Consider the following 20,149-nt stretch of genomic DNA (forward strand, 5'->3'; position numbering starts at 1 on the left):
AATGAGTGTAAATGTTTTTAATATGTGCTTGCTGTCCTCTATCGTTCACAATTTGTATGCACCTTGTCTTGGATACCTTCTCCCTTTCTGGTGCTACCGTCCCCATAAGCCCCCTTTCTGTCTATGCTATGTTCTTATTAACACTCTCTTCAACCTCTCTCTAGAGCATCGCAAGTTCCCTCCATTTGTAAAAAGGCACTCATTGAGCCCCTTTTAAAAAATAAACTATTATGTTGAGTGGAATAACATTCTCCATCCCCTTCAGTCTGGCGTCTGTGCAGACTTTAGCACGGAATTCGCCCTTTTGGAGGTTACTGAATATATCCAAACAAACTTTTTTCTTTTGAGTTTTATATAGCGCAAACTAAACCCGAAGATATCTGGTTACAAAGCGCTTTACATGAGTACCAGTTTTGTTACACAAGGACACATTAATTTTTTGTTAGGCACAGGGAGATTAAGTGATTTGACCAGAATCACAGGATGTTAAGCATCGTTGCCGAGACTTGAACCCAGTTCTCCAGCTTCGAGGTCGACTGCTCTAGCCGTAAAGGCTATATCGTCTCCCAAACTTGATATGGGATGTGAGGCATTGATCATTTTGTTATATCCCTCCACTGCTTTTCACACTGTATCTCATTAAGTTTTCCTACAGAGATTGGAGAAGGTAGAAATAGTGGGCAGGGTTTTATATTGGGCGTGCTCCTACCTATCCCGAAGGCAACATGCAGTATTCCTTTAGCCCTTTACCACCCAGTTTCGATCCATAAGTTGTGGTGTCCCGCAGGGTTCAGCCTTGAGTCCCAGTCTTTTTGACATCTGTATGGCCCCAGTGGTAGAACAGTGAAGTTTGAATATTGTATCGAACCTAAGTTATCATTACCACCACCACAGATAAGATGGAAAACAAGCATTTACAATGCAACGGTTTCGCCTTAGGAGAAGTTAGAGCTATTGGCATTGTAAATGACAAAATTTGTATTTATGTGTTGGTTTTGAAAACAGATAAATAAATGGCATTGTTATTTACATTGCCAATAGCTTAATCTGTCGCAAATGTGAGAACTATTGTACCCTACGGACGAGCTCAGCAGACAGCAATTACTACCACCCACACACACACACACACCCAGAGCCAGCCACACACACCCAGAGCCAGCCACACACACCCAGAGCCAGCCACACACACCCAGAGCCAGCCACACACACCCAGAGCCAGCCACACACACCCAGAGCCAGCCACACACACCCAGAGCCAGCCACACACACCCAGAGCCAGCCACACACACCCAGAGCCAGCCACACACACACCCAGAGCCAGCCACACACACACCCAGAGCCAGCCACACACACACACCCAGAGCCAGCCACACACACACCCAGAGCCAGCCACACACACACCCAGAGCCAGCCACACACACACCCAGAGCCAGCCACACACCCACCCAGAGCCAGCCACACACCCACCCAGAGCCAGCCACACACCCACCCAGAGCCAGCCACACACCCACCCAGAGCCAGCCACACACCCACCCAGAGCCAGCCACACACCCACCCAGAGCCAGCCACACACCCACCCAGAGCCAGCCACACACCCACCCAGAGCCAGCCACACACACACCCAGAGCCAGCCACACACACACCCAGAGCCAGCCACACACACACCCAGAGCCAGCCACACACACACCCAGAGCCAGCCACACACACACCCAGAGCCAGCCACACACACCCAGAGCCCTCCACACACCCAGAGCCCCCAGAACACAAACAACCAGAGCAGTCGCATACACACACACCCACTGGAGCAGTCACACACACACACACACACACACACACACACACACACACACACACACTGGAGCAGTCACATACACACACACACACTCTGGAGCAGTCACATACACACACTCTGGAGCAGTCACATACACACACACACACTCTGGAGCAGTCACATACACACACACACACACTCTGGAGCAGTCACATACACACACACAATCTGGAGCAGTCACATACACACACCCAGGAGCAGTCACACACACACACACACACACACACGCACACCCAGGAGCAGTCACACACACACACACACTCTGGAGCAGTCACATGCACGCACACACTGGAGCAGTCACACACGCACACACACACTGGAGCAGTCACATACACACACACACTCTGGAGCAGTCACATACACATACACACACACCCACTCTGGAGCAGTCACATACACACACACCCTGGAGCAGTCACACATACACACACACCCAGGAGCAGTCACACACACACACACTCTGGAGCAGTCACATGCACGCACACACTGGAGCAGTCACACACGCACACACTGGAGCAGTCACACACGCACACACTCGGGATCCCTCATGTGTAGCCAGCGGGTGAGATCGTTGGTGTTTTCAAATATAGAAGAACGGGCAAAATGGAAGACTTTACTAAATGTGAATCTTTCCTAGTACTGATAAGATCCGTGAAATGTGTTTCCCTTCACTTAGAATTTCCTGCTCATTTCTTTTGCGATACATAATATCCTCAAACAACGGAGCCTTCAAGGAAGCCTTAATTAATTTCATCCCAGAACCAACAATAAGCAACATCTGTCTCTGTCTTAGGCAACGAACATTTGGTATGACCATACTGACGTGGCAAGAAAATTTCTATGTGGCTTGACCCACACGTAATCTTTGGCATGCCGGGATTAATCACAACAAGAAGAAACATGAACTTAATCTGGTGTGACCATCACATCTTCTCTTTACATAACAACTTTGCAACTTGAAAAGCCCCAGCAGAAGTGACACGAAACTATGTCACCTACAGGCACCTTAAGAAATTAAACCTTTCAGCCCTTGAACATATCTCACTGAGACCTCATCTAACAAGCAATTAACACAGATAGCTAATGTCTACAACTAGCCTTCTAATGGCTCCAGCAAATACCAAAGAGGGCGTTCACTGACACAAAACACAGAATAAGGACTCCTAAGATAAATGAAATGATAAAGTGCTACGAAACTCCAGTTTTGTATTTCCAAACGCTACCCTACATTTTCTTAAAGCTTCACTAGGCGCCGGCACCGTAGAACACTGTTCATCCGCTTTTTAAAAAAAAATACAATTCTTTACAACTACTCCCTCAATACGGCATGTGCCCCACGTCACTTGCACTGCGCGGGAATCGCCGTCACCCAATAATTGTTTAAGGGGCAAGGCTTTACTCAATTGTACTCGAAAAGCAGGGATGGATAATGAAGGGAAAGTCCTCTGGAATGCGACTACTCTGCAAGTAGTAAGAAACCACAAACTTCTATCGACGCTCCGTGGTGAACCCCACAACGCTGCAGAAATGACATCAGAGGAGCTAGGGAGGGACAGTGTACACCGGGCGGGAGTCATTACTTTGCAACAGACTTTCGGACAGCTGGAGGCACACGGACAGCGGGAGGGGGGCGGGCAGGCACACGGACAGCGGGAGGGGGCGGGCAAGCACACGGACAGCAGGAGGGGGGCGGGCAGGCACACAGACAGCGGGAGGGGGGCGGGAACGGGGACACGAACACACGGAAGGCACACACCTGGACTTCCGTCGGCGGTCGGCCGCGGAATGACGAAAATAAACATCGAAGAGAAAAATAAACCCCGCCCACCGCCGCACTGACGTTTCCAAAGGGGCAGGATGAGTAAAAATGGCTGGAACGCCCCCGAATTTGATCCGCAATTGACGGACAGATCTCTGTTCCAATGGCTAGCCTCCATTTATGGAGCTAGCCAATGGGAAACAGAGGCGGGACGAACATCCATACTCTTAACAAAAGTTTTGGCCTGGGCGGAGCACTGCGTGCTACGGCCAGGTCGAAACCTAAAAAGGCGAACACAAAACACCCAAAGTGCAGCCGAGAACGAGCACACAGAAAGCAAAAAGACCCATAGAAGAGATCTCATAACTTCTATCTATTAATGTCCATTTAATGCATTTACCTCAGCTGCAAAATAACCCAAAACCATATATGATCACACATCTGAGTGCCACAACCATCGGTGTTGTAAGAGCACTTTCTCAATATAAAAATAGGAACTCACCCTAGACTGTTTCGAAATATCACACTGAGTTTTATTCCATATCAATAAATCCTTCGTGCTGCATCCAAAATAAACACGATATATATCTTTATCTTATTTGTACCACATATCGAGCCACTAATCTATTAGTCAGGAAGTACATAACTCTCTTACCAGGTTAAATTTATGTATTGGATATCTGTATTTGTGCATAAGCCTCCAACATTACAAATTTCATCACAGGCTTTAAATCACAACCAACCCAGTGGGGCTGAGTTTTTGTCGGTACGTTAGTGGTGCTTACTTCTCGAGCTTATTATTGGGCTATCCATACATTTAATAACCGTTATGAGGTATTTTCGGGACCATTTACATGTTATGACATGTATTACGACGGAGTTTTCAGTTAAGGTGTGCTTTGCTGTGGTTCTCACAAACAAGATGCTGATTGATTAAAGTGTATAAATCTTTCGTTTTAGATAGGCTTTAAATTTGGAACTTGAACTAAGACCAAGTATATTTGGATTGGTTGTGATTTGAAGCCCGTGATGAAATTTGCAATGTTGGAGGCTTATGCACAAATACAGATATCCAATACAGAAATTTAACCTGGTAAGAGAGTTACGTACTTCCTGACTAATAGAGTGGCTCGATATGTGGTACAAATAAGATAAAGATATGGCTTGCAGAAAATGGAAGGGAAAGATGGGGCAATTTGAAAAAAGGAGACTCAACAATAAGTTTTGATTAAAGGTGGTTTTTTCATGCCAGACTTTTTCTAGAGAGGATCATTATTTTGGTGGCAAGCCTTTTAAGGATACAAGACTCGAAAGAAGCTTTATTGGTATGTGAAGATAGTGTTATATTAGATATTTTTGATAGGCATTAGATTCAGAAAGAGCCTGCCTGATAGGAAGATAGTGCTAGTCCACCGCTTCAGGCAGGTCAGCTGATGAGCTCAAAGGTTGGAAGCAGAAAGGAATGGATCAGCACATATGTAGCAAAATATTGAGAGCTTAGGCTGCACTCAAGTAAGCAGGCAATTAACAAACATAGCAATTTAAGAAAATATAAAAGTGATGAATGCAACCATTGAAACATGGCAGTGGATGTCTTCGGATGTCCATTCTCAAGCTTGGCTCACAGTATTATAAAAGCAATGTGAGATCCATTTGGATGTGTCTGGTTTTGCATGGTACAAGATAGAGTGCTGTCCGCTTCCCCTGGCGGGTGGAGATCCAGAATGTGTGGTGTGGCAGATGGTAAATGAACTCCCTTTCTAAATTAATTGAAGGTTTTTAAGTAGAGGCTGCTAATTTGACTTCCTGAAGCACTCCTCTTTGGTAAATAGTAGGGGTGAAGGGTGACTCGACGCATTCTGATGTGCAACGTGAGGGGCTCCTCTTGGTGCGGCTCAGTCATTCACTTCCTTGCTCACACTTAGTTGGGTTCATACACAAAGACTGCAGCTGGAGAGCAGCCTGGAAGGACATTTGACAGGAGAGCCTCCCCAAACCGGTTTTGATACATGGCGGCAATGATTGTTACATCAATCTAAGCCATTTCCCTGCGTTATCTGGCTCCACATCCCTTTTGGTGGGGTGATGCCTCTTCAGAGTGTGATTGTGCTCAACTCTCTCAGGATCTGCTCTGTGCTGGAGAGCAGGAGCAACCAGTAGTGTGGTCATGCTAGGGAGCAGTACGAGGGGTTGGCAAGACATAGAAAGCAGAACAGGCACTTGCAAGGATGGGGCCTACTAACCCAGCTCAAGTGCCAACCTCGGAAGCAGGTGGCTCGAACAAAGTTATGGCTTCACCACTCCTTCCTCATGCAACCCTACAAAGCCCTCCACGATCTTGGACCTGCCTACATCAACCATTGCCTGGACTTCTGCAAACCCTTCATACACCTGGGTCCTCTTCACTCGCCCTCGCACATACACACATATATACACACACACACCTTGCATCCGTTCCAGCCGGATCGGTGACCGTTCCTTCTCTTACATAGCTGCCAAGACCTAGAACGACCTGCTCCCCGAGCTACGCACAACCTCCTCGCTAGCAGACTTCAGAAAGAGACTCCAGACCTGGCTCTTCGGAGACATAGCTCCCAAATACCCCTAGGGGTGATAGTGTTGTGCTTTACAAATGCTATTTGATTTGCTGATAGCTCTCAGATCTGTTAAGTTAAGGTGTCAGGATGCACTGAAACATATGACAGACTTTCACTGGGACAAAAGGTTTTCATGCTGCTTCTGAAAGCTGCTGCATTGGCACCTTTTTCACCAGATTCCCCCAAAAGCCTTTTTTTTAAACGAATATATGTCTGCATTCCTGCTTTGATAAGTATGGACAATTACAAAGTTATGGCATGTAAGTAGCATTTGCGTCTTGGGCTGTAGGAAAGAAGGCAGAGCCTGCCTGTCGTTCACTGGTGGCTCGTGATGTCTTCCTTCTTGACCCGATGCTCCTCCATTGCAGGAGGAGCAGAGTCGGACTCCAGGGGAGGTGAGGAGAGCCAGGCGGTATGCAGGCACAACTCTTCTCTTACTCAACAGGTCCTCAGGGTCTTGCGGCCTCCAAACTCTCAAAGGCAGCCAACACAGTGAAGCAGCCAAGATATCTTAGCAGGTTGATGCCCTGGCTACGGATACAGAAGTTGTACTCATTTGGTTTAAGTCTAGGCTTGGCTCACTCCTGTTATCAAGGCACTTCCTGGCTTAGGCCACTTAGGAGTAAAAGTGATAAATAGCGAGGTTTACAAAGGCCTGGGTACATAGCAAACCATCCCCATGTATGCTCCTCTAGGGCCACCCCTCCGCCCATCGACACTCCCAGGGCTAAAGTAAAGACTATATATACCTAAACCTCAGTAAAATAACTTGGGTTCCCTGTAGAGATCTCACTCTTTTAAAGTTGATAAACCGAGGACCACTTTACTGGTAAAAATATGTTATTAAAAACTCTGTGAAGCCACCAGATGCGCATCGATCTGTACATGAAGAGGTACCAAATAAACCATTTAGGTGAAATATCCCACTTAATGTTTTCTTAGGGTTGAGCATAGACTGATTTTTCTGTGATATTGCCAGTTTAATATAGGTGAGTGATGGGCTGGTAGCTTGTGAAGTTATCTGGGTACCACCTTCTTACTATACTGCGACATTCAGAGCAAACAATACTCGTCTGGGAGAGACATGCGGACAATAAACAGCCATTGCTAGCTATTTGGGGTAGTTTACAACTTTTAGAAAAGTTCACAGCAAACAATCCCTCTTCCACTCCCACTAGTTAGGGAGCTCTGCAACAAGTTTTCCTTAGGAAAAGTGCAGACGATTAGGACAGGCATAGCACTCTATATAAGAACCACCTGCACCACATCACCAAAGGAAATATGTTCTTATTCAGCAAGCTCACTCCTAAAGAACTGTTTCCATGTTTAAAATAATAATAATAATAAACATAGTCCTGGCAACGATTCTGGAGATCCAAACTAGCCATCATCACCGCTGTACACAGTGAAGTTCTGGCCACGCCAATAACTGCATTCATCAACGAGTTACTAATAACAGATAAGTCTATTATGCTGCAAATATACCACATGCCGCAATGAAGACTTCTATTCAAACATATGCTCATGTTTTGTTAGCAAACCATTCATGTTGCATAAATGTTGCATTGTGATGCTTATGGAATGTTGAAATTGATGTGCCTTTTTTCCACTGTGCCGGTCTTGAGGACTAAATCCTAGTCATCAGCAAAGAAAGAAATTCCTTTTTTCCCACCTACAAGCCCACCTAGTATCAAACCACTTTATGGACCCCTTAGATTCAGCCCTTAACCTGTGATCTTGGATCCCTGGAGGTCTGTTTCTCTCATTTATGTGGTCTGCAGATCCAAATAACCTCTAACCATTATTTTCTATGGTTGATCATACGCATTTTGAACTCAATTACTATAAAAGGGTGTTTCCTCTTCTGATAATACTTTTGAGTAACAATAACAATGTAATGCCTCCCCAATGTATTAAAAAAAATCCACAAAGATATGTTTTAAAAAAGAATGTTTTAAAAAACTTTTTAGTCAGTAGTTGATTACTAGTTTAGGGTGGAGGATGTGAGATAGTTCACTGTCAGTGTTCTTTCAAACATTCTCCTACCTAAACTGCGTATGATTTAATAAAAAAATCATCATACGTGTTAACACACTTAGAGAGCCAGTGCTCAGTGATCTATGAATGTATACAGATGAGGCCCTTCTAGGCTGAATATTCTCTGTTTCATATGGGCAGGCACTTATGGACGCCAAGCACCTACACTTATATTGAAAGGGAGAGTACTATTTCACAGCAGGCAGCATGTACTCAGGCATTTTGAGCAACGGCTCTTATCGCATTTAGTCAGTTGCTGTCTTTGTCACATTTGATTTAAAGACACTGCATGATCTCCCGCTTTGTCTGTACCAAGCTTTACGTCTTTCCATGGTCATTGTTAATCTGGTTGCTACTTCTGTTTCACTGCTTTTGCAGAGAACACAATGTCACGATTCTCCATTGAGCAGTAAATAATGCTAGGTCTTTCACTAGTATGTACTTTCTCTTCTTTTTCGGTCTCGCACAGGCAGCGCATGCGCTGCCTCTCTGAGGCATTAAGTAATTAGTAAAACCAGCGAAACTCCACCCATTGCATTTCTTTTTGTTTTTTCACTTGCCATTGGTCCAATCTGACATTGCTTTTCTTACCTTGCTTATTGTTGGCTAGTGGTCCCATCCGTCACTTCCGTTTTATTTAGTTTCTGCAGAAGCAGCATTGACCAACTACAGTAGACGTACACTGCAGGGCGATATCTTTTGATGTAGGAACTACTTTGTGGTTTTGTAAGTCTCGCATAGGGATCACCGAGAGCTGCGCCGAGTGCGCTGAGCACCTGCAGCCCCCCCCACGTCCCAGCCGCAGCCCCCATGCCCTCTGTTACTGCTCTGTCTGCAGTGTTCGCTTTCATTAGATGGTAGAAAGCACTATTTAATTCACGTCTTGCCGAAGCAAGCATAACAGAGCTCATAGCAATCTCTCCTTTTTCCACTTTAATAATGATTTCCACTTATTTAAAGTGCAGCCCAAAGCACTCCTGAGATGCAGGTTTCAACAATTGCGGCCGCTGGTGTGTGTATTTGCATCGAGCCTTGCAGACTTTCACTTTCACAATAGCTGGAGCTCCATACAGCACTCATGTCCTGTTCTGGGAGTGCTGTGTGGGGCAGCAGCTATTTTTAAAGTGAAAGTGGGCATGTTCCCTACAAATACAAACAAGCAGTCGCCAAAACAACAGGAGCACAAAACAGCTGAACACCGGCTTTGGCAATGCCGGCTGCTTGATTGTATTTGCAGTGCGCCATACTCACTTTTACTTTAAGAACAGCTGCCCTCCCACACAGCACTCGCATTACAAATTAAATTGCGCATGGTGTGCTGCAAATACAAACAGGCGACCGCCATTGCCTGCTTAACAGACAGGGACCAAAAAAACATGGAACTTCGGCAATGGCTGCCCCTAGTTTCATTTGCTTTTGATGCTTTTTTTTTTTAATTTGGTATCCCACTTTTCATTTCCTTTTTCTACGATTGGCTGCTTATGCTGAAGGTCGTAGCCTCCTTCTAAAATGCCAGCATGCTGTCAGAGGTATTGGACTGCTGTGAGTTTGCTCAAATTCACGGGATGTTAAGACCTCGCCAGGACGCAAATCTGCGTTTCTGCAGCTGTGCTTTCTGTCTCTTCCCCCCCCGCCCCCCGAGTCACTCGGTCCCTGTACTTTTAAATTTCGTTTTCAGGGGGGCATGAGACATTGTAGTCCTTCCACTTTCCCTTTTTAAGCATGTTGGGGCTTCAGGGCCTGGGGACGGCTATGTGCCTTTCTTATTTTCTACATGAGCCCAATTTTATCATGCTCCCCCACCTGCCCCCATTGCTGCCATGTGTCATCACTGCTTGTAAACCTGTTACCAAGCCATAACACGCACATTCCAGAGCCCCGTGCTACTGTGGTGGTCCGCAAAAGACTCTTCACATTACATTTCCCAACCATCGCTGCGCTCTGCAGCTTCTTTCCATTTTTCAGCAGCAGGCAGAGAAAATGTCAAAATGCTGCAGTCTGTGGGCTTCTACTGGTCATTTAATCATGCAGATGCCGTTTGGAAGGTTTTATGATAAAGTGCAGGAGCCCCATGAGAGAAAATAGAACAATAGGTCTCGCATTTACTAGAGTTTGAGCTATTGGCATTGTAGATTACAATGCCTTTTATTAATGTGTTGGTTTTTGAAACAAATAAATAAAAGGCATTGTCATTTACAATGCCAATAGCATAAACTCTTGCAAATGCGAGACCTATTGCATTGTAAATGCTTGTTAAGTATGCAGTTTCAAAGGAAAGTAGATGCACTGAGTTCATATAGTGTGCACCTATTTTTTGTGTTATTGTCGAGTTCCCTGGTTTCCAGTTGTAGTTCACTGAGGTCCCCAGAAGTCAAAAGGTTAAGAACCACTGTCCTAAACAGTCCAGCTTGAGACCCAAAACTGAAAGGGCTCTAGTTAACACCTAGGATGATGTGCTAGAAGTGGCAGACCAATGTTTCTTCAGCATGCTAATCCCCTTAGACTTTTTCATTACATTCAGCACCATGGACCTCCGGACTCTTGTACGCGTCCAATTGGTGGCACGCATCGCCAACACTTCATTCTTTCACGCTGATTTTACGTGTGGATTCTAGACAGGATACCTAATGTCACAAGCAATCTGTCACTTGTGAAGTATTCTGCACTTTCTCAGGACTCCTAACTTCAATTCCATTCATACGGGAATGACAGGCATATCTGATTGTGTATCATGGGAGACAGATAACGTTTGAAGACCTTAAAAGCAATAGAGGCTGAATGAGCCACAACTGGCTGATGCTCTGAAACTCCAAATGGAAACCCATGATCTAGTTCTACCGTACCTGATTAACACAAAGAATATGATGGATTGTCTACCCATCCACCCATCCACTTTATTGATGCTCGAAGCATTAAAACAACATTCAGACACCTCCGGTGATATGAAAAGGCTAACTAGAACGGATATTAAGTTTATTTAGCGTACTCCACAACAAATTTTTATAGGTGCTGACCTTCATCTGAATACCAAAATATAGTAACAGAAGTCAAAATCACCTTCTTTCAAATGAAGAACAACGGTCCACCTGAGGCCAGCTCACATTTACAAGCCAAAATGAGACTACAAAAAGCTGAAAAAAATGCACTGCCCATCATCTTCATCTGTAAGAATCAGATAGCCACGCTGACACTAGACCCTTTTAATAGCTCCCCAAACTCAAAACTCCTTTCCGTACACTCAAAAGCCTAGAAGGTTTAGCAGAGAGTACCTATAGAAAAAATGAGTCCCATTTGTCCATCTCACCCGCTTAAATCTAACCAGGTTAATTTCCTAGTGATTTGCCCTGAGCAAATGCAAGCCTGGAAGAAGCTAGACAGTGATTCAACAGCCCACTCCCATAGGATGAAATCTTGTACAAAATCCATGGCGTCCCTGACCTCTCAAGCTTAGGTTGCAAACTGGAAATAGACGTGTTCTGACAACTTCATTGTCACTAAAAACCATTCTGGTCAATATTTGGACTCCTAAACACTTATATGTTGGCTATAATCTAAAGCGGAGATTCTTAGCCTTTTGACTTCTGTGGACCCCCTCCCCGCCCTGTAATTATGACTGGAACCCAGGGATATTACTGAAAGCTGAGGACCCTGGCCTAAACATTTCTGATGAGTTGACTGGCTAAACAATAAAAAAAAATACAGAAGCAAGCATTCATCAAACAAATACAAAAAATATGAAATATTTTATTTATTTAGCAAATACAAAGAAATCAGAATTTTAATAGGAAGGTTGGAGCTTTTCTAAAATTAAATTGAGGCCACTCTTCGGCCATACTATATTCTGTTTGAATCCTTGCACTGCTCCCACAAATCAATCTAAGGAGGCTACTAAGTGAATTTTTAGACTCCAATTTCGAATTCCTTCATGTTTACAGAACATGTTAAAATGTTCGATTGTACCATATGCTTCTACATTTACTTTTACCAATCTGTTAATATTATTTCATTTTCTAAGCTGTCTGCAACCGCCTAAGTGGGCTTTTCGGACCCCCATGGGTCCCTGAACCACAGGTTAAGAATCAATGTACTAAAGTGTTTGTATGATAATGAGAGTGATTAATGCAGAGGTGTGTGTACTAATGACTAATTGCCAGCAAGCAGTACCTGTGTCCTGTGCCCTCTAGACCAGCTGGGAGAAGAAGCAGCAGGGGGGGCCTACATCGCCCATCATTCTAAGCGCCCGGAGGCGCTTGAAAACACTGTTGCCAGCCCGCGGAGTGGGACACGCGCGGGGACACGCCCAGGCCACGTCAGGGCGAAGGGCGGGCCCATCCACGCCCGTCATAACCTGGAGGAGGCTGTGCTGGCCCCCCCCCCTAACACCGGGACAACGGAAAGTGATTCTTCAGCCCTCGGGTACCATGATGTTTTATACCCCTATTGACTATTACTACTTGTGCTTAGATAGGGGTTTTCCTGCCTGATATTTGAATCCACAATGAGCAAGCGCAAGGGAGTAGCGGGAACCTTGAATCCCTTTATTACTAGGGCTGAATCTATGCTCAGCCATGAGATCGAGCGAACGAAGCGGTGACTCTCTTTAGATCCTCTTACTTTGCAGAGACACTCTCCATTAGGCTCTTTCACCTCGGGTGGTGTCCCACAAACCACTTTGTCTGCTCCAGCGCAAAGTTTGTCTCGGCTCCCCTCTGCACCAGATCTGGATGCACCTTCTATCGATATTCAAAACGGGCCTAGCACAGCTACGAGGGGCCAGGTTTCCCAATCTCACACTGAGGACAATATGAGAGACCACCGGTGAAGAAAAGGAGGGGCGCAGGCACTCAAAAACAAAAAATAGCCCGACTTGCTAAACCTAAGGGGAATGGTGAACTGGAACAGGGGATAACCCCGGCTCTACTCAGCCATGATCAGGCCACACTCCCCTCTGCCGGGTGAAGAGGAATTCTGGAAAAGGATGGAGACTATGGTTACAGTCCTATTAAGCCCCCTCCAGCTCAAACTTTCAGAAATTGAAGAGAGATAATCTAAGTTAGAGGGCTTGGGCGTATTGGTTAGACCACACATATCACATGAGACGGAGAGTGTCTCATCAGCATTATAAACGGCCGAAGATTATCCATCTCACCCACCATCTGACTCACCTCCATTAGAACTTCATCATAATAAGGACACAAACATTCTTTCACCTGCTCCTCACCGGCATGGGCAACCCATCACATTGCAAAGTACTGTTAATCGCTCAAACTCGAGTGAACTGAGACGCTCATCTTGTATCTCTTCTAGAATTGCCTTGGGCAGGCCGCTAAGTAACTCACAGGCAGCTAGCTTAGAGGATGGAAATTTTCCTGGCATAATAACTGGGAAAAGGTTCGTCTTTTCCCAGTTATTATGCCGGTAGCTGCTGCTGCATTTTGAGTGTACATCGCGTTAAGTGGTTGCTGAATAGAAGTGCCCCTTGTACGTTTCTTTATTTCTACTGCCTGGATCGGCTTATTAGAGTCTTGTATATATGTTTGTGCCAGGGGCACACTACTGTGTGTGACCGAAATTCCCTTCACTCGGGTTGGATTCACCTGGTGAGGAGTCTCCTCCGTTTGTGTGTGAAACTTTGGGACGACTTTACTCTTGCCCCGGGATCCGAGTTTGATCTGACTAACTGTGTGATTTCTTTTATTATTTTGGATACTTTCGGGACTTGCTTCTGTAAAATCTGAATTGCCCTGACGAAGTTCCGCCCAGGAACGAAACGCGTTGGCTGTGCAACTTATCTGGCATAATTGCTACAATAAAGAATTGAACACTTTGGACTAAAGAAGATTCCTTTCTTATATTTAAATGAGTGCGCCTTCCAACATCTGAAGAAACTTGTTGACCTTTTTTGTGCCTTGTGACGACGGGCACGGGAAGTGTGCTGCACCGACTTTACACTTATTATATATATTTATGTTATGGTTGTGCTGAACCTTGGTCAGGTCGTCTGTTTCGTAATTTTTACGCCTCAAACTCTATTTAAGTGAAGATATCGGTGGGGAGAGAGCAGCTGCTTTTTCCTACGATCATTTGCCATGGTATTTAATTGAATGGTTTTATATTGCGTTCTCTGACCAAGTATTATTGGGATGCAGTAATTCAAGTGAGAGAAGGGCAAAAAACTCTATAGTTTTTAATACAAATGATTATCCCAGTAGTGTTAGGGCAAAGTACAGCATGAGATATTTTATTTAGTTTAAGAATTGAAATATGCAGGATTTATAGGTTGTTTCAGTATGTGTTGACATTTAGAAATGTAGCAAGACCAGTGCATAAAGATTTTAGAGCAAATTGAGTGAGGTATTTGGAGCATTTCATGTGGACAAAACGGGGGCAGTCGGAAACAAAGGAAGAGAATCCCCCAGCAGCTTTAACCTTTATGGCCTTGTGCTAGTTAACAGTGGTCTCTCCACAATTAGTGGCCCCGCCCTTTTGTACCACCAGTACACAAAATCCCTTGGGCCTGAGTTTTTCATGAGTCTTCCCCTTTTTGTTCTACTAAAACCACTGCTGATGGTTTGGGTTGAATCGGGGCGCCTCCAATTAGCTATCTGAAAGGTTTTGCTATTCTTCAGGATCTTCATTTTCCAGCTCTACAGTAAAAGCCAATGGTTGCCTGGTGAGCAACTGAAGTAGTGCTGCATGGAACAATATGGGCTTCAAAGTCTGCCAGGTACTATTGCATACTCATTCTTTCTTTGAGACAATACACTTGGTTAAGAGTTCTTTCCCAGGAGCGTGTATTTACTTACTTGGCTTTCCCAAGCTCTGTTTAGCTGGTAGTAGATGCCTTTCTCAGGAGGAGCTGCATGTGTTGGCAAATCCCTCTGTGGTTGCCATTACTACTTCTGTTCTATCTCCCATGTTGGTAAATGGCTGTATTTTTATTTTATAAATATGTCAAAGTGTCTTTAGGCTACTGGTTGCAAGATGCGTTCTGTTTGTAAATGCAACACCTTTAAGTGGGAGAAAACTGTAATAATAATTTCTATGGAACCCATATAAACATAAAGCTAACTCTTAAGTTTATTTTATTTACATTTCAGTGTTGCATTTAGACGTAGCAGGCAGTTTCCTCCCAGTACCTGGTGAATATGGAGTCATATTTGTAAGTGAAAAAAATACAGCCATTGATCCTACACAAAAGTCGACATGTTTCAGCCATAAAGTATAATGGCCTTAGGGTCCTGGGCTTTCATCAGGAGTGAATGAGCTGCAAGCTCCGGAAAAATGTTGTCATTTAAAGTTGCCAGTTAAACTAGAGCTATTCTGTCAGGACAAATACACAAAATATAACATAAATACTTTGCAAAAGACTTGCTCTTTCCCCATGATGTGCTCGTCCTGCTTGCTGTAGGAGAGAAAAACAAGCATTTACAATGCAATGGTTTAGCCTTTTGAAAAGTTTGAGCTATTGGCATTGTAAATGACAACATTTTTATTTATGTGTTGGTTTTGAAAATAAATAAATAAATGGCATTGTCATTTACAATGCCAATAGCTTAATCTCTCGCAAATGCGAGACCTATAGCATTTGCAATGCAATAGGTCGCGTATTTACGCGAGTTTGAGCTAATGATATTGCAGATAACAATGCGTTTTTTTGTTTCAAAAACTAAAACATAAATAAAAGGTCTCTCTCACTGCTGTCTCTCACACTGCTGTCTCTCTCACACTGCTGTCTCTCTCACACACTGCTGTCTCTCACACACTGCTGTCTCTCACACACTGCTGTCTCTCACACACTGCTGTCTCTCACACACTGCTGTCTCTCACACACTGCTGTCTCTCACACACTGCTGTCTCTCACACACTGCTGTCTCTCACACACCATGTTCTCCCACACACCATGCTCTCCCACACACCATGCTCTCCCACACACCATGCTCTCCCTAGAAGACTCACACTGCTGTCGCTCTCACACTGCTGTCGCTCTCACACTGCTGTCGCTCTCACACTGCTGTCGCTCTCACACTGCTGTCTCTCCCACACACACACACATGCAGAGAGCGACACACACACAGCCACACACGCATACAGAGAGCCACACACACAGCCACACACATACAGAGAGCCACACACACACAGCCACACATACAGAGAGCCACACACACAGCCACACACATACATACAGAGAGACACACACACACATTCATGATCAATTTCTGAGTGAATGCCAGATTGAGGTATGGTGCAGGCAAGCAGAGTGGTGCTGTTTTCAACTCTAAGAATGTTCGGGACACAAGATTCAGCGTCTGTGATGGGCCGGTCTGCCTGAAATCCCATGGTGCTTAAAATGTACTACTTCAACACACAATAGTAATCTCACTCCTGCTTTTGGCGCTGCAAGGTCACTAGCTAGCAGAACTTGAACTGAAAGAGTCAAAATAAACACCATTTTAAATACTTACTTCAGAGACGAGCACTTACACACGTTGACCTTCCAGGCACCCGGATCTCATATTTTACCATTGGCCACCACTGTGTACTTAATATATTTGATCCCATAATTGGAAAAACATGTGGTTGTGATAACTTTTGCAGTAAAACCCCACTGAGCTACATTACCAACTTATAGAGCTAGGAGGCAAAGTTCTACTTGAGAGGCTCCGAGGCCACACTGGTCTTCGCACAATAACGACTGCAGCATACGGCACGGAGAGCACCGCAGGCTTACAGGGCAAGCCCGCTGCAGCATGGGAACTGAAATGACAGTGAAGCCGCATAGCTTAAACTGCGGACGCTGGTCCACCCTTTTGGTTTTGCTGCGGGGGGAGTAGACCGCAATCGCATATGTAATTTAGCAACCGCAATTTCAAAGTGCGCCCGTCGGAGCCAAGGGCCACCCGGCCTTGACTCAACATGTCCCCTGAACTAACCGGAAGCTTCGCCGAGGCACGGATCTGGTGCCCCAGCTCCGAAGTCGGCAGCTCTGGCCGCGAGGCTACACCCTTTCCCCATATGAACCCCCCCCCCCCTCGCATGGCCAGCCCAGCTTCGAGCAACCGAGTAAGGCCAGACCGCCCCAACACAACGGAAGGCCCCGAGAGAGGTTGCAACAATTACCGTAAGGTACCTCGGCTCAGGGGCTGCCGACAGTAGAGGGGTTATACTGTTCCCACCCAGGGCCGCAACACGCAACGGGCAGGGTGTTGACTAGCCCCATACTCCGGTCACGGGTGTTTTACGATCGGAGCACACCCGGGAGGATAGGGGCACTGTTCGCGCTATCTAAAATCGCATCGCATTAACTAAAATTACTAAAGATAGGGTGCCGACCACGAGACATTAGTGTCAAAGGAAACGTACGCATACATACCACTGGAAAGAGATTCGGTGAAACGCGCAGAAAAGTCACGACACGGGGCCTAGAAAAATACATCAACCAAAAGCTTACCTTAAACTCGAAAACAGAGAGCCAACATGACACGGGCTAAAAGACAGCAACGAGACACGAAAAACATGCAGCATAAATACGAAAACAGGGAGATAACATGAGACAGAGTATACATACAAAGTGAAAACAAAATAAAAAAAAAAAAGGTGCTTACCTGATCGCAAATACAAAGTCCTTCCTTGGCAACTTCAAACTCGCAGCCGACTCCTTGCAAAGACACTTCGACAATGAACCAAAAAAGCCAAGAGCCCAAAAAAAAAATACACACCCACCGCCGCATGACGTGGGCAAAATGCGAAAAACTGTCGGGAACGCCCACGAATCTGTTCCAATGGCTAGCCTCCATTTATGGAGCTAGCCAATGGAACAGAGAGGCGGCACAAACATCCATACTGTAACTCATAAGATTTCGCCTGAGCGAAAATCTGCTGCGCAGCTTTCGGCGAGGCGAAACCTAAAAACAATGGACTTGTTTCAACTTTGTTATGCACGTCAGTCGTGCACTATTACCCCAATCAATGAAAAAGACGGCACCTTTAGGAAAAATCTGTTCTGTATAAATATTTTTAGTAGGAACCACAAAACCTTCAGACATAACACACAAATACTAACAAGTCTTTTTTTGTTAGTTGTATTTACTAATCTGTGAAAGATGAAGGATGCGATATTGTGCACATACAATAATCACGAGCAGTAACCTACCCTGGGATGTCTGGATAATATGCTACATGGGATGAGTAGGTGACCTGCTCCTGAAGTCACACTATATTGGTTATGTCAGGAGACATGTAGTGGATAATACGATAAGGGGGAATAGTAAACAGCCAGTGCTCGTACCTTCCATTGTTCTCTATATCAGAATGCATCCATTCTACTTACTTCATCAATGGTGTCATGTCACCTATATCACCTACTTGGGCCCCTTCACGTCCCTGATGATAACTAGGATAGGAAAAGCATGTTGTTTCAACTCTGTGGTCCGGAATTCGCATGCGCATTACACCAGTGAGCTTAATGGAAAATGAAGTCCCAGTGAAATGTGCAAAACTGCGCATTTGCAAAATACGACAAATACAAACTATGTATTGCTGCACATGCCCATAGAGTTTCTCTGTTATGAAATCCCATCTTGAAGGTGTAAACAGGCACTCCATTCATAATGTGCTGGTGTGTAACAGTATTTAGATAAGAAGGGTATACCAAGGCATAGTGGTTATTATGCTAGTGCGTGTTCATGCATGCACATTGCCTCAGGTTTGCTTCATGTGAAATGAAGTCCCAGTAATTCGCATTAGACCACACGTGTGAAATAGATGAAAAATGCAAACTATATATTGGTGTACTTGTCTAGAAAGGTTCTCTATTGAGGAATCCCATCTCAACGGTGTAACAGGTACTCAACTTATAATGTGCCAGTGTGTGATACAGTATTTTGATAATCTCCATACCTTGGTAGTGCTTTATATTTCTCGGTCGGTATTACTTGAAAACCAATTCTGGTTTCATTACTGGTGGTAACGTATTTCTTCTTTTATTCTTTGTTTTTGTCATTGGTCTGGCAATGCGAAACATAGTCTTACCATAAAAATCATACTCTGGGGCAAGGTTGAATCTTCTAGTTGTGGACACATGATAAATGGATACTTGATTTGTTAGTGTGTGACTTTCTCATGGGGATAATTATAGAAGTGATAATGGGACTCTTACGCCAACTGGTATGGCTTGAATTTATGTCCATGGTGTTTCAAGATGTTCTATTAATATTGTAAGGAATTTAACTGAATCCATGGTATATCATCATTAAGTACCATCAGGTGAGTCACTCTCCGGCACATTATAAATCGAGTACCCACCCAAGCATTATTAGGACCCAGGGACCCTATCCCCGTGGCCGAGTAATTATTAAAAGGAGGGAAGAACTTCCCTCTCCCTGAGCCTAATTTAGCCCTGGCGACCCCATTCCCCCTGGGCTGAAATATAAATAAAAGAGGTGGGGGCTGAGTGGCCAAACTCCACAAGCATCATCAGGCCCTGGGAACCACATACCCCAGGGCAATATTTACTTTGAAGAGGACGGAGGGACTGGCTGCCTCCCCAAGGTTAATATGGCCAAGTGGAACCCATTTCCTGGGGCCTACATTATTTAACAGTGGGTACCCTGGTGCACCTACCATGCATAGCGTTAAGGGCCACGGGGGAGCCCCAAGCCCTCTGAGTCCCCAGCTTGCTCCCCGCATGGAGCTAGCATTGCTCCCATCCGGAGGGAGCAACTATTTATGCTGCTGCCTCCAGATGGGAACATTATCTTGATCTGTTTCCCTGCGGGCATCAGTGTGGGCAGTGAAACCGATTTCAAGTCTGCTCCCAGCCTGGTGTGGAATTTTTAAAGTTCCCGCCCGCTGGGGGCAGACTTTGTGTCTGCTTCCATTTGATTTAAAAATGTTCCCAGGAGCAAACGCAAGGTTTACTGCCCA

General features: G+C 45.0%; 1 protein-coding gene across 3 annotated transcripts in view; it reads left to right on the plus strand.

Annotated features, from left to right (window-relative positions):
• Positions 1-20,149, plus strand: part of DUS1L (dihydrouridine synthase 1 like) — a 266,802-nt gene that overhangs the window by 938 nt on the left and 245,715 nt on the right. The window lies entirely within an intron of this gene.

Source organism: Lissotriton helveticus, chromosome 7 (genome assembly GCF_964261635.1).
Source record: "Lissotriton helveticus chromosome 7, aLisHel1.1, whole genome shotgun sequence".
NCBI lineage: Eukaryota > Metazoa > Chordata > Amphibia > Caudata > Salamandridae > Lissotriton > Lissotriton helveticus.